Source organism: Perognathus longimembris, chromosome 1, assembly GCF_023159225.1.
Source record: "Perognathus longimembris pacificus isolate PPM17 chromosome 1, ASM2315922v1, whole genome shotgun sequence".
In the NCBI taxonomy this organism is placed as follows: Eukaryota; Metazoa; Chordata; class Mammalia; order Rodentia; family Heteromyidae; genus Perognathus; species Perognathus longimembris.
In genome coordinates this window covers 103,128,749-103,143,789 of record NC_063161.1, presented here as the reverse complement: position 1 = coordinate 103,143,789, position 15,041 = coordinate 103,128,749, and positions in this window count along the sequence as shown.

The following is a 15,041-nucleotide window of genomic DNA, read 5'->3' as shown; positions in this document are numbered from 1 at the left end:
GGTGGGGGAGTTCTCAAACTCTTGAGGCAGCCTGGTCCAGGTCAGTTGTACTTGATATCTGTTCTCTGGATCTGCCCACTCAAAGGCAAATAGGGGCTGACTGGCCTTTGCCAGGGGGATGGTGAAGAAGGTGTCCTTCAGGTCTAGGATTGTATAAACCTGTTTCTTGGGGTCAAGCATGCTGATCAGAGTATATGGGTTAGGTACAGTTGGGTGAATGTCTTCAACCCTCTTGTTTACTTTTCTCAAGTCTTGCACCGGCCTATAGTCGCCTGTCTCTGCCTTCTTTACAGGAAGAAGTGGTATATTCCAAGGCGACTGGCATGGGACCATTATCCCCGCTTGTCGAAGGCGGTGATATGGACCCTGATCCCCTCTCTTGCTTCTGAGGCCATGGGGTACTGTCTCACTCTCACAGGTTCAGCAGAAGCCCTCAGCTGGACCAGCACTGGTCTCTGATGGACAGCCAGGCCTGGTGGGTTGGTTTCTGCCCACACTTAGGGAAACCTCTCTTAGAGTTCCTGGAGGAGTTTGAGAGGGCAACTGTTTTCATTGGCCTGGTGCAGAACATATTTTTGGGCTATTGGCAGTGATAGCTTTAGGATCTGATTCTCCTGTGGGGGTTTCAAGTCAACTTTAATCTGCATCGCCTCAAACTTGATTTGTGCTCCCAATTTGTGCAATAGGTCTCTCCCCAACAAGGGGTATGGACACTCGGGCATTACTAAAAAGGAATGGGTCACAGTTCCTTTGCCCAAGTCCACTTTTTGACTTGTAGTTCATTGATAACTTTTAGATCCCGTGGCCCCTTGTACTTTCATCTTTTGGTTGGTCATCGGCCCTAAGGCCTGCTTTAAAACTGACATGTCTGCTCCAGTGTCCACAAAGAATCTGACTGGTTTTCCCTCCACTTGTAGAGTTACCCTAGCCTCTGGGAGGGGAGAGCCCTGACTCTGTCAAGGCCAGTGCTTTGTTTTCCCTTCTCTTTGGGCATTCTTCTCTCCAATGCCCTTTCCTCTTGTAGTAGCTGCACTGATCCTTCTCTAACTCCCACGCTCTTTCCTTCTTCCCACTCCTGTCTATTATGATTTGAAGAATTTCCTCTTCCATAAGTCCCATTCCAATCTTGTTTACCTTTGTTTTGGGGAACAGATGACCATGGGCTGGACCATTTGGAATCATAACAAAAATCTAATCATTTCTCTCTTAAATTGTTTGTATTGTCTGTGTAAGACAATTTAACCTCAGTGACAAAATGTAATTAAAGAAAATGTTCATTGGATCTGGGAATGTAAATCAACTTCAAGATCAGGGAGACTGAATGAGTTTTCAAACTTTTGTGAAACACCACTGGTTATAATTTCTATAGCTCTATCTATCTATCTATCTATCTACCATCTATCTATCTGTGTTATGGAGAATATTTGCCTAACATAACTAAAACATTATGTCTGATCACCAGTAAAACAAATCCAAACTATTATCATGCAACTGTCCACTGTGGCCCAGTTTTAGAACAAAGTAGGAAAGATTAAACTTACACAATGGATTTATTATATTTAAAACTGCATGGTTACTAACTTCCATATTTCTTTACTTAAATCAAATGAAAATAAGTTATTTTGAAAACATTCTAATAAATATCAATCACAAATTACCTATAATTATATTTGTAATTGTGAACATTGAAAAATATAGAAATTGGAAATAGTGCAGCATTGGTGGTAGTTAATATCTATGTAAGAAACACATGTAAATGGAATATTATTTGTCCATTAGGAAGAATGGTATTGCTTCATTTTCAAAGAGATGGAGGAACCTGGACATAATTATATTATGTAAACTATGGTCCAGTGAGAAAGAATGTATGTGGAATTTTGCCACAATTTATAAATATAGATATAATCATATAGAGAGTCATAAGCATACATATAAGGGTCACAGATATATTAATTAAAGTAATTTATGCAGAGGAAAATTGCAACAGTGCAACTACATAAAACAACTAACCTACAGTCTAATGATAACTCCAGGAAGCATGAACAGTTTTCAGTAACTCAGTGACTTTAGAAATACTGTTTGCTCATCTTGCATTTTATTTTCAAGTGAAGTTTGATTTTAGGCATCTTTAGCCCTCTATCCATTAGAGTCCCGTGTGTTTTATTCTTTGCTGTATTCTCAGAGCTACAGAGCTTCCTGGTGCATGGAATATGGTAAGTCATATTCATAAATAAAGAACAAATGGACTATCTTCCTTGTACTTCTTCAAAAATGCCCTTATCTATCCTCTAAAGTTTTATGATGCCTACACGTTTAGAAAGTGTGAAAAGTCCATCAAAGTGAGGAGGCTTGCAGATTCACCTAAATGTCTGGTGATTTCAGAGTTACTCCTAGAATTTCACTGGTAAATGTTCTCGGTGAAGGGAAACTCAAAGGACAAGTGGTGAGAGAAAGTCAGTAGGACTTCAAAACAAAATTATCTTCAAAACAAAATTATCTTCAAAACAAAATTATCTTTACATGTGTGCTTACAGAATTCTAAGATTTTTCTAGCTTGTCAAGGCAAAGTTTCTAAACCTTCCCTGCATACTGATGGACAGCATTTCTCCACATCAGAAAAGAAAATATATACAATAAAAATTGAAAAGCTTCTTGACAGAAAAGAAATGATCACAGAGACAAGAGAGAATGAGAGGATGAGGGAAAGGTTTTTCAAATTACTGGCCTATTAATGAATGAATCAATGTTAGAATACAAAACAAACTTCAAAAATTCAGCAGAAATGCCACACAAATAATTTAACCCAAAAGGGAAATGGTGTGAGGAAATACCTTAGAAAAAGAAATTCAATTGCCACCATATTTATTAATATCAAATCTTTCCTTCCTTCTACAAGGAAAACAGGAGATTGGAGACAGAGTATAATGTTTTGAACATTTGTAATTTTCCAGAAGGTCTAAAACAAGTGGTGAAAATAGGAAAGCTTAGTCCATATGGACCAAGGTGTCAATAATTGTTTTTATCTGAAGATACAATTGAGCAGCCCTCAGCATTTACCGAGGTGGATTGGATGTATTACTCCGAGTCTTAATAAATAAGAAAAATGCCCTTCTGGAGCTTATTCCCACTTTCCTCATTGATGGCTAAGCCATGTGCATTTAACAACTTAAAATATAGAGTGTTTTGTGAATTAGATGATTAATGGGTAGAAAAAGGAAGTATTTACTTACTACAATGATTCTTTTTTTTTCAGAGAAACCTTTTATTATTGTTTTATTAATATATATTTTTTATTATCAAACTGAATTACAGAGCGGTTACCGTTTCATACATTAGGCATTGGATACATTTTTTTTTTTTTTTTTGGCCAGTCCTGGGCCTTGGACTCAGGGCCTGAGGACTGTCCCTGGCTTCTTCCCGCTCAAGGCTAGCACTCTGCCACTTGAGCCACAGCGCCGCTTCTGGCCGTTTTCTGTATATGTGGTGCTGGGGAATCGAACCTAGGGCCTCGTGTATCCGAGGCAGGCACTCTTGCCACTAGGCTATATCTCCAGCCCCACATTTCTTGTACTGTTTGTTATCTAGTCCCTCATTATCCCCTCCCCCCCGCCCCCTCTCCCTTTCTCCCCTCCCCCATGAGTTGTACAGTTCATTGACATCAAACAGTTTTGCAAGTATTGCTTTTGTAGTTGTTTGTCTTTTTTTACCTTGTGTCTATCGATTTTGGTATTTCCTTCCAACTTCCTAGTTCTAATACCAGTATACCCGGTTTCCAATATACTCAGGTAAGTTTCAGAGATAGTATAGGTACAACCACAGGAAAGTGATGCAAGAAGATCATCAATAGGGAGGCTACAGTTACATATGGCACGTTGAAAGTAATTACAACTGTGACATAACAATCATTTCCATATCAGGGAGTTCATTTCACTTAGCATTATCTTATGTGTTCATAAGGGTATAGCTATTGGGCTCCTGTGATCCTCTGCTGTAACTTGCCTAAACCTGTGCTAATTATTCCCTATAAAGGAGACCATAGAGTCCATGTTTCTTTGGGTCTGGCTCACTTCACTTAGTATAACTTTTTCCAAGTCCTTCCATTTCCTTACAAATGGGGCAATGTCATTCTTTCTGATAGAGGCATAAAATTCCTTTGTGTATATGTACCACATTTTCCTGATCCATTCGTCTACTGAGGGGCATCTGGGTTGGTTCCAGATTCTAGCTATGACAAATTGTGCTGCGATGAACATTGTTGTGCTGGTGGCTTTAGTGTGATTATGTTTGTGGTCTTTTGGATAGATGCCCAAAAGTGGAGCTGTTGGGTCATAGGGGAGTTCTATGTTTAGCCTTCTGAGGAATCTCCATACCGCTTTCCAGAGTGGCTGAACCAGTTTACATTTCCACCAACAATGAAGTAGTGTTTCCTTTTGGCCACATCCTCTCCAACAGTTGTTATTGTTAGTTTTCTTGATATAGGACATTCTTACTGGGGTGAGATGGAATCTCAATGTTGTTTTGATTTGCATTTCTTTTATGGCCAGTGATGTAGAGCACTTTTCATATGTTTCTTGGCCATTCTCATTTCCTCATTAGAGAAGTCTCTTTTTAAGTCTCTAGTCCACTTTTTGATGGGGCTATTGGTTCTTTGCGGTTTTGTTTTGGAGGAAGGTAATTTTTTTTAGTTTTGCATATATTTTAGATATGAGGCCTTTGTCCATTGAATGGCCAGTAAAGATCTTTTCCCAATCTGTGGGCTTTCTGTTTATCTTGCAAGCTATGTCCTTTGACCTGCAGAAGGTCTGCTGTTTGATGTAGTCCCATTTGTTTTTGCTATTTGTGGTCTTTTATTGTTGCATATGAATTTCTGGATTGTTTCCTCTATTTCCTTAAAAAATGGTGTTGGGATATTAATGGGTATTGCATTGAATTTGTAGATAGCCTTTGGCAATATTGCCATTTTGATTATATTAATCCTTCCAATCCAGGAGCATGGGAGGTTTTTCCATTTCCTTAGTTCTGCCTTAATTTCATTTCTCATGTTTTTAAAGTTCTCATCATAGAGGTCTTTCACTTCTTTGGTTAAGGTTATTCCTAGGTATTTTATGTTTTTTGAGGCTATTGCAAAAGGAGTTGCTTTTCTGATTTTAGCCTCGGTCTTTGGGTCATTAGCATAGAGAAAGGCCTTTGATGTTTGAGGGTTTATTTTATGTCCTGCAACTTTGCCAAAGTTTTGGATCAGCCCTAGTAGCTTGGGGGTAGAATCTATGGGGTTCTTTAGGTATAGGATCATGTCATCTGCAAAGAGAGAAAGTTTAACTTCATCTTTTCCTATTTGGATCCCCTTTATGTTTTCTTCTTGTCTAATTGCTCTGGCTAGGAATTCTAGTACAATGTTGAAGAGAAGGGGAGAGAGTGGACATCCCTGTCTTGTTCCTGATTTTAAAGGGAATGGCATTAGTTTTCCACCCTTTAGGGTTTGCTTGCTGTTGGTTTGTCATGAACTGCCTTTATTATATTCAGGAATGTTCCCTGGAATCCCAGTTTTTCCAGGGCTTTTAGCATAAATGGGTGCTGGATTTTATCGAATGCTTTCTCTGCATCGAGTGATATAACCATGTGGTTCTTTACCTTGCTCTGGTTGATGTGGTGGATTACATTAATTGAGTTGCATATATTGAACCAACTTTGCATCACTGGGATGAATCCACTTCTATTGTGATATATGATTTTTTTGATGATCTGTTGAATTCGATTGGCCAGAATTTTGTTGAGAATTTTTGAGTCTGGGTTCATCAGGGAAATCGGTCTTTAGTCCTATTTCCTTGATGAGTCCCTGCCTGGTTTTAGGATGAGGGTTATACTGGCTTCATAGAATGTGTCTGGTAGTGAACGTTCTCTTTCAATTTCATTGAAATCATAACCCTCCTGACTCACTTCTAGGTCCTCCAGGTTCCATTGACTCCTGGTTATTGGATGGAGTGTATCCCTGCTTAATCCAAGTGAAACAAAGGGGTTCATAGAGAAAGCCAGTCCAAAAAGAACTTAATATAAGAACAAGAATCGCTCATTGGGTTGTAACAGTAAATAAGTAACTACTGAATACAGGGCTCAGGATTGGTTGTTATATTGAAATTGTATTCTTTAGGAACACCAAATCTAATTTTATATACAGCTATTAAAGGTATTTGTATATAATTGTGAACTTCTAGGATTTACACAACAGTGTTTGTTAAGGTCTGCTTTGGGTCTTAAACGGTGCTCACAGGTGCTTGTAGATTGGCATTCCCAATCCAAATGGGCAGAAGAAACACAAGAAGATGGCAAACAATGGAGTCTTATCTCCCACTCAAAACGAGCAGGAAGCAGAGCAGTCAATCAAAGACATAGAAGAGAACCCTCAAAATGCTCTACAAAGTCTACTGATAAACATGATAAATGAAAAGTTTGAATCTCTTTAGTTAATTATTCTAGAGCGTGAGGAGGCAAAGCAAAAATTAATGGAGAATTTCATGGCCTCCACAAATAGAAAGATAAATGAACTTCAAGAGTCAAATGAAAAGATAGCTACCCAGCTAAAAGATTTGTGAGACAACACTCAAAACCAAATTAATGAAGTAAAGAAGTCCATGCAGGACCTAAGAGATAATTATAGCAAGGACATGGAAATCATCAGAAAAGTCCAGTCAGAAGGAAAAGAGATTTGAAATCAAGTAGCTAGCCTACAGTCCCAACTAACTGAAGCAGAGGATCAAATCTCAGGAGCTGAAGATTCCCTAGAATCTATGGAGAAAGATCAAAAAGCAATACAAGACCAATCCAATCAACAAAACAGATCGCTCCAGGAGATTCAAGATACAATCAGAAAACCCAATTTAAGGATAATAGGTACTGAGAAAAACCTGGAGAAGGAAGTTAATGGAATAAGCAACCTATTTAACGGAATATTAGCTGAGAACTTCCCAAATATCCAGAAGGAAAGGCGTATACAGATACAAGAAGCATTTAGAACCCCAAACAGACCAGACCAGAATAGGACATCCCACCAACATATTGTGATCAAAACAGGATCATTAGAGTCCAAGGAAAGAATCCTTAAAGCTGTTAGGGAGAAGAAAACAATCACATATAAAGGAAAAGCAATCAGAATTACCCCAGACTTCTCAGCAAAGACCATGAAAGCAAGGAGAGCCTGGAAGGAGGTATGCCAAACCCGAAATAAAAATAACTACCAACCAAGAATAGTGTCTTCCACAGTAAGGAAACACTGAAACAATATATCTCCACCAAACCAGCTTTACAGAAATCCTCAAAGATGTACTATACAGGGAAAATAATCAAGATCCCAATGCAGACAGAGAACTGAACCCTAAATAGTAAACCAGAATATCAGATCAACAAATGGGAAGACTCAGCCTTTAACAAGATAGGGATAATGAAAGGAACAAATGATCAGCTCTCAATCCTAACTCTCAACATTAATGGACTTAATTCGCCAATCAAACTACAATGTTTCTAACCATGTATATTTTATGTTTCACACAATATAAATGTCAATATAAATGTCATCTGTGTTAATCAATTTTCTGCCATTGTGACAGAGTACCTTTGACAGTGAATTTACAAGGCAGAAAGTTTAATTTTGTTCATGCCTTTAGGTTTCAGTCTGTGTTCACTTGGCTTGTTGCCTTTGTGCCTATGTTATTACCTAATTTTATACTCTAAGAGAATTCACTTCTTTAACAAGTTCTTACTTGTCCCAGGTGCATATGGGCTGGGGAGCCAGGATTTAACATATTGGCTTTGAATGTAATACAATACCCAAAGAATAATAGTATCAAATAATTTAGTACCAAATAATTACACATATATACACACACTTAATAAATATTATATAAACATGCTAATACATTCCATATATATAAATTATGATTCTTAATGATTCAAATCAGTAAAGCACTGTGGTTTGGGAGTATTAATTATAGTCTGAAGAGTTACCAACTCACATCTGTTTCCTTCAGACTGCTCAGACTGTCTACAGTAAGAATTGTTGTCCTGGATTCAGGAAGTCTCCATAGTGGGGGAAAGCTGCCTGTTGCTTTGATTGTACCCCTTGCCCAGAGAATGAGATTTTTAGTGGGACAGGTTAAGTATTGACTCCTGGAGAATCTAGCAAGACAATGGAAAAGATATGCATAGTGCTGTTGAATCAGAAGTGTTCTTACTTCAGTTAGGAGTTTAAATACTAACTGAGAATGTTTTTCTTGAAAAAAATCACAGCATATTAACATAAATTAAACATTTTTATTAAGTTTTTTTGCCGTCTGTAATGGGCATTAATGATCTCGGAACACCCATTTTCTTCAAGGAGCATGTTAAAATTCTTACCAGGAATTTAACATAAATATTTTGAAGGACAGGTCTTCAACTTCTTTACCTGAATTTGGTCCATATTGAAAATATGAAAGCTAAGAACTTTATTTTTCCAGTGCCTAAGATTGTTCTTGACATAGAACAACTGCTTGAATCAGTGGTATTTGATAAGGTATAGAGATATTTTTTTACGTAATATGATGTAGTTTATTCTTTTTTACCCACTATTCTTGGGTGTATACACAGAAAACATGTTATGTCAAGAAGTGAAGCATTTGACTCAGTTTTGATGAGTGAATACACAGATTATATGAGAAAAATAAGGTGTATTATCCACAGGCTTGTGTGGTTGTTATAGACTTCTTCACAGAAATCTCTGTATGGATAGGAAAACAGTTGAAGTGATAAAAGTAGTAGATTACAACTGCATATGATTTAAAATGCCACAATTTTACTCAAACTGATTAAATAATAAAAGTGGTGATACAATGTAGAAAAAGATGACAAACATTGAACATTCTACATGCCATAATTAGGAATTTGATAAAATTGGTCTTGGTGTTAAAAACTGTTGTCTTTCAGGAATCATCTCTGTGTGACTTTTTTATTTTCTTTTAGCAGTTATCAATGTCTTAAATTGAGGGCTTACTTAGTATGCTACCAAATTTCAAAATGTGCTAAGATTGCCAACATAAAACCGAATGCAGCTGATGTAGGTAAATATTTTATGCACCTGTGAGTTAATGGCAAATTCATATTCATGTTCCATCTGTACTTATAACAAACATTGTTAACAGGAAGACCTGGAAATTTCACTGTCGCTCAAATGGAAGAGTTCTAGCCATGAGCAAAAGAAACTCAGGGACAGTGCTCAGGCCCTGAGTTCAAGCCCCAGGACTGGCAAAAGACAAAAACAAAGACAACAACAATAATAAAAAAAAACACTGTATTCACCACTTGCAATATTTTAATGAATATAGCTTAATAAATACACCATTCCTCTAACCTTAATGCTAATGAAGAAAGTAGAATACACATTAACAGCATTCTAATTCAGACTATTATGAAGGAAATTTTGTGGTAGGGAATTAACACTCAGAGAATAATGTAAAATCATATATATTTACATATATGATTCTTATATATTATAATGCTGTTTGCTACATTAATAGTATTCTTTACTAAGCAAACAGCATTCATATACATATATTTATATATGTAATATGAGGTTCAATGCAGCCTTTCTGTAATCCTATATGTGGAAGAATAACCACTAGGTTGAAAAGTAAAGCAAGTTAGACAAAGAATAAAGAAAATTAATCCTGGAATGGTGGTGCACACCCATAAGTTCTGCCTTCAGGGAAAAGAGGAAAGAGAATAATGAGGTTAAGCTTTGCTCCATTTTGTGCAAATCCAAATCTATATAGCAATATCTTTTTTCAAAAAAGAATAAAAGTATATGAATGAAAATTTGAATTAGAAAGATAGAAAAGAACTAGACAAACAAAGTGTATGATAAAACAAAAACTTGATATACCTTTAAAACATTTATGGAAAAGAAAAATAACAATGATAAAGAATGTCATTTGTATATTCAATAAAACAAGTAACATCATGGAAACACAGTACCTAAACTTCACACTGAGGAATGTTTTTATAGTTTTTTTTTTCTGTTTTCTTTTTTTTTTTCTAGAGCTGAGGACCGAACTCCAGGCCTTGCACTCGCCAGGCAGGCGCTCTTCCGCTGAACTAAATCCCCAGCCTTACACTGAGAAATTTTTAACTATAAATAAAATTCAGGAATGTGGCTTAGTGGTAGAGTGCTTCCCTAGCTTGCATGAAAGGTTCGATTCCTCAGTCCCACATAAAGAGAAAAAGCTGGATGTGTGAGCTGTGGTAGAACACTAGCCAGGAGTAAAAGAAGCTTAAGGATAGTACCGAGGCCCTGAGTTCAAGCCCCAGGATTGGCAAAAACAAACAAGCAAACAAAAAACTCACAATTCTCAGTTTCTTGAAGCTGACATTGGTATCTAGAGAGAATAAGCTTTCAAAGTTAGAAAGACTACTGATGTGATCAATTATATATATATGCATATATACATATATATGCACACACATATACAACATCACAACTTAAATATTTTTTATTCTCCCATATAGTAAGAAGGTAGACATCACCACTGAATCATTTCTGATAAGTTTTGGTTATCATGTCTTCATTAAGAAATTTATTTGGAAGTGGTGCTGTGGCTGAAGTGACAGAGGGCTAGCTTTGAGCACAAAGAAGATCAGTGACAGCACCTAGGCCCTGAGTTAAAGACCCACAACCCTTCAAAAAAAGAAATTTATTCATATTTTCAAAATGTAATCAGTACTCATTTTTACCCACTTCTTCATATAACAGAATAATATGACAATCTAATTCATTTCATAAGAACATATAAACTTGCCTATGTATATAAGAATATCATACAAGATCCTTTCCTTCTTGAACTAAATGCTCATTTTGTTTTCTGAATTTAGGTATTTTAAGGAGACAAAACATCATAGGGCATTCAGTGCCATTTAACATTAATAACTTCTGCAAAGGAAGAGAGGCTATTAAAACATCCAGTAAAATAGATCAAGAATTAAATACTAATTAATTTCTTACAAAAGAATACTAAAACAGATCATAGTAAATTGTCAACAAATGTAATTTGGTTTATTGCATACACTGTACTCGGATGATTTTTTTTATTGCCAGCATCACAGGTTGTAAAACAATATTGCAGTTAGGATGAAAAATAATTCATTAGGACCACTACTGCTACATATTAAGTGGAGATTTTGGACAGGATAATATTGCCATCAAAGATAAAATTTAAAAAATAAGTTTATTAGAAGAAAGAAGGCTGAAGTGTTCACATAATATTCAAAAAATAGAAATTTCAGGACACTAAATGTGTCATGCACATCTATAGATTGAAGAGAATTACAATTTTCAAAAATGATTTTGAAGTCATTAGCCATTAGGAAAGGCCTCTGTTAAAAGGTGACATATTTTGGCTGGGAGTGTGGCTTAGCACACTTGCCTAGTTTGCATGAATCCCTGGGTTTGATTCCTCAGCACCACATAAACTGAAAAGGCCAAAAATGGTGCTATGGCTTAAGTGATAGAGTGCTAGCCTTGAGCATAAAGAAGCCAGGGACAATGCTCAGACCCTGAGTTCAGTCTCCAAGACTGGCAAAAAAAAAAAAGTTGACATATATTACATTTTTAAATGAGAAATACTTAAGAATATATGGTTGAAATGAAAGGCTCTAGAAAATCATTATATGAGAATGAAAAGGAGAGCTTCAAATAAAAATTTAATTAATAATCTGTTCATTACCAAATTTAATTTTAAAAGATGACTCAAAGTATGCAAATGCCTGGACAGACACAAATTTGAAAACTTAAATATGTTTGTGGTGAAAAGTAGAATGTGAGCGAGAACAGGAAGACTAGAAGAAATGACCAGTCCTTTTATTCTCAATTTCCCTTGATATTATCAAGTTTTCAGCCACATAACTTGTGTAATTTTCAGAAACATTGTGTTATCTGTGAATAAATCAGACTATCACATGTGGGTTTTAAATGATTAAGGTTGGCTTATCTTTCAGATTTTGATAATGGAAAGGCTATTATGAATAGATCAGATCAATGAGTTCATAAATGTCTAGGAAAACATGGGAGGATTCACCTGGATTTGTATGCTTCATAGATTTATTTAATGTATTTTTTAGAGCAGAATAACCTGGTAGATCTAGCTAAACAAGTTGCTGTCAGGGTAGGGCTGAAGAGAATGGAAAATTCTGAACAGAACTTATTAGTTGGAAAACTCCCCTCACTAACAGTTTTACAGTATCTGTCATCGTGTCATTGCAAGAATCTTGAGAAAGCCATTGGCATGAGTTCTGTACAAACAAGTTACATGAACATATATTTCCTTGTAATCATGGGGTAGATACTTTGTTAAATAAATATGATTTCTAATATCCATCAGTCAGAGTAATGATGTACATTGGTATCCAAACTTGTTCTTATTGGAAAAACGCAGATATTATTTCAGTACTTCATGTTAGTGGCCCTCCATGTATCAGAGAGTGTTCTGTCAACCTACAAGAAGGGAAACATTATTGGAGGTCTTTTGCACCACCTCTTTGATTCTGCTTTATTTGTACACATATACTTAGGTATTATCAGTACTTAGATATTATCTATGTTTATTGTACAGTAGGGGATTAAATTCATATGTCCGTAAGGCATAATTAAGGGTTATATAGCAGTCTCATTTCAGTCTATTGAAATGTAAAATACTGGGCTAGAGATGTGACTTAGTGGTAGAGTGCTTGCCTAGCATGCACAAAGCCCTAGGTTTGATTCCTTAGCATCACATAAACAGAAAAACCAGGAAGTGTGCTGAGTCTCAAGAGGTAGAGTGCTAGCCTTGAGCAAAATGAAGCCAGGGACAGTGCTCAGGCCCTGAGTCCAAGCACCATGACTGGCCAAAATAATGTGTAATATTATTTGGAATCTTGACTGCTTGCATCCCTTTCCAAGTGTGGTAAACAAAGCTTTTCCTGTGGTATCTGCTCACATTTGGGAACGGAGATGCCCTCTTCTCTGCTGTAGAGGATGTCTGAACTTTACTCATGTGTGCTGTGCCCAAGTCTTTGCTTATTGTTCTGTGGACTAGTTGTCTGTGTTTATCCACTTTTTCCATGTTTTAATAGTAAGTACTAATTTGCATGTTTCGTAGATATATTTATGTAAAGTTGTTGATGCTTGTGTTTCCTACTAATGGGTGTTGCTTAGTTACTTTCAAAACTGTGAGCTCTGTTTGTGTGTATCATAGACTGTGGTCTGACATTTAGACATCTTGCTCTCCCGCCGAAAAAAAGAAAAGGCGGGAGAAGTTCTGGCAGGATTGAAGCTGCTCCTTTGAATTTGCAATTCAATGTGAAATTTCACCTCAGGACCCTGTTAGAAAGGGGATTCACCCCTGTGATTAGTAAAAATTTTTACCTGATATTGGCTAAAAATCATCAATCCCATTTTCTCCATGAAGGGTTTCCCATAATTATTTGGACTAATGTGAAGGCACTTAGCAATGAATGAGAAATCTTGTGGGAAATCTTTAGCATAGTATGGACAAAAGGCACTTGTAAGAAAGAGTTCAGGATCTGAAATAGTGGATGGATAATTACTGGAAGAAAATTCTGCCTCTCAGATATTGGCTAGAATATTTAGTAGAAATCATATTCAAGCCACATACTATCTTCTAATGTCCCTGTGTATTAGCTCAGAATGAGGACTGTAGGATATTGAACATTATCATTTATCAAAGTTAGCATAGTAGATTTCACTGAAATGGCCTTGGCATAGACCAGCTGAGGGATACAGAACTGACGGTGATCTTTCAGGGGAATCAGGTTAGTTATGGCAGCATTTTTTCCCAGAAAAGGAAGTAGCTTCCACTCATAAGTCACAGAAGCCTAGGAGTTCATACATTCTGTGGGCCTAGGACAGGCATGGTGAGGCTTCTGGCATTGGCCTGGTGCTGTCTTTTCCAAATTACTCTGTTCAGGGAAAATATTGGCTCAGAAGTGGCTCTGTACAGACCCTGGCTCTGCAACTCCTATACCTACCTGACAGAATACAGTCTTTATTACTTGAGATTGTCTTCTCTTTTCTCATTTATCCATTAGTCAATCCATGTTTTAGTCTCATCTAAATATTTCAATTCAATAATAAAATCAGTATTTGAACCAAACTATTTTAGGTTTTGGGAATATGCTACTCACACACTTAGAATATTTATTTTTCTAGAAAGCCTTTTCAATTCTTTCCCATTTTAAAGTTTGTTGAGCATCTGTATTCATAGATACCTCAGGCCATAAATGTATGCCAGGGTTCCTTTTATATATGCTGGTTTTGTCTCTTAAAAGTAGAACTTCATTTTTGAGAGAATTTATTGGATCCTATCTTTTCTAAATATTTTTTGTTTGTGGACATTTGAAAAGTTTTTGTTTTAACTGGCACTGTATTTTATTTTATTAATTTAATTACTTATTTTTTCGAGTGTGGGCCTAAACTAAGGACCTCAGTGATATCCCTGACTTTTTGCTCATGACTAGTGCTCTACCACTTGGAGCCACAGTGCCACTTCTGGTGTTTGAGTGTTTAAATGGAGATAAGACGCCTAAAGGGACTTTTCTGCATGAGCTGGCTTTGAGCCATATTCCTCAGGCCTCAGCCTTCTGAGTAGCTCCTATTATAAGCATGACCCTTGGTGTCTGCCTGGATTTATATTTCAGTATATGAGCTCTCTTTCACAATCTCTTTGATTTATTTTCAGGCTTTCTGTAATGTCTGAAGTTGACCTGTTGATATGTACTTCATTTGTCTTCAGAAATTATTTAGATTTTATTTTGTCCCTAAAATAAATATAAGACTGTGTACTGAAAAACGTATCATATTCTTCCTGAAATTTGGAAATTGAATTATTCATTTTTCCTCTTGTATTTTTAATGGTAACCATGTGATGGATAGAACTTTCAGGTACAAATCAAGGTTATTTGTTCATTTTCTATTATGTCTTACCTTTGTATCTACCAGTTGTGCTATCATTTTGTCCAATCCA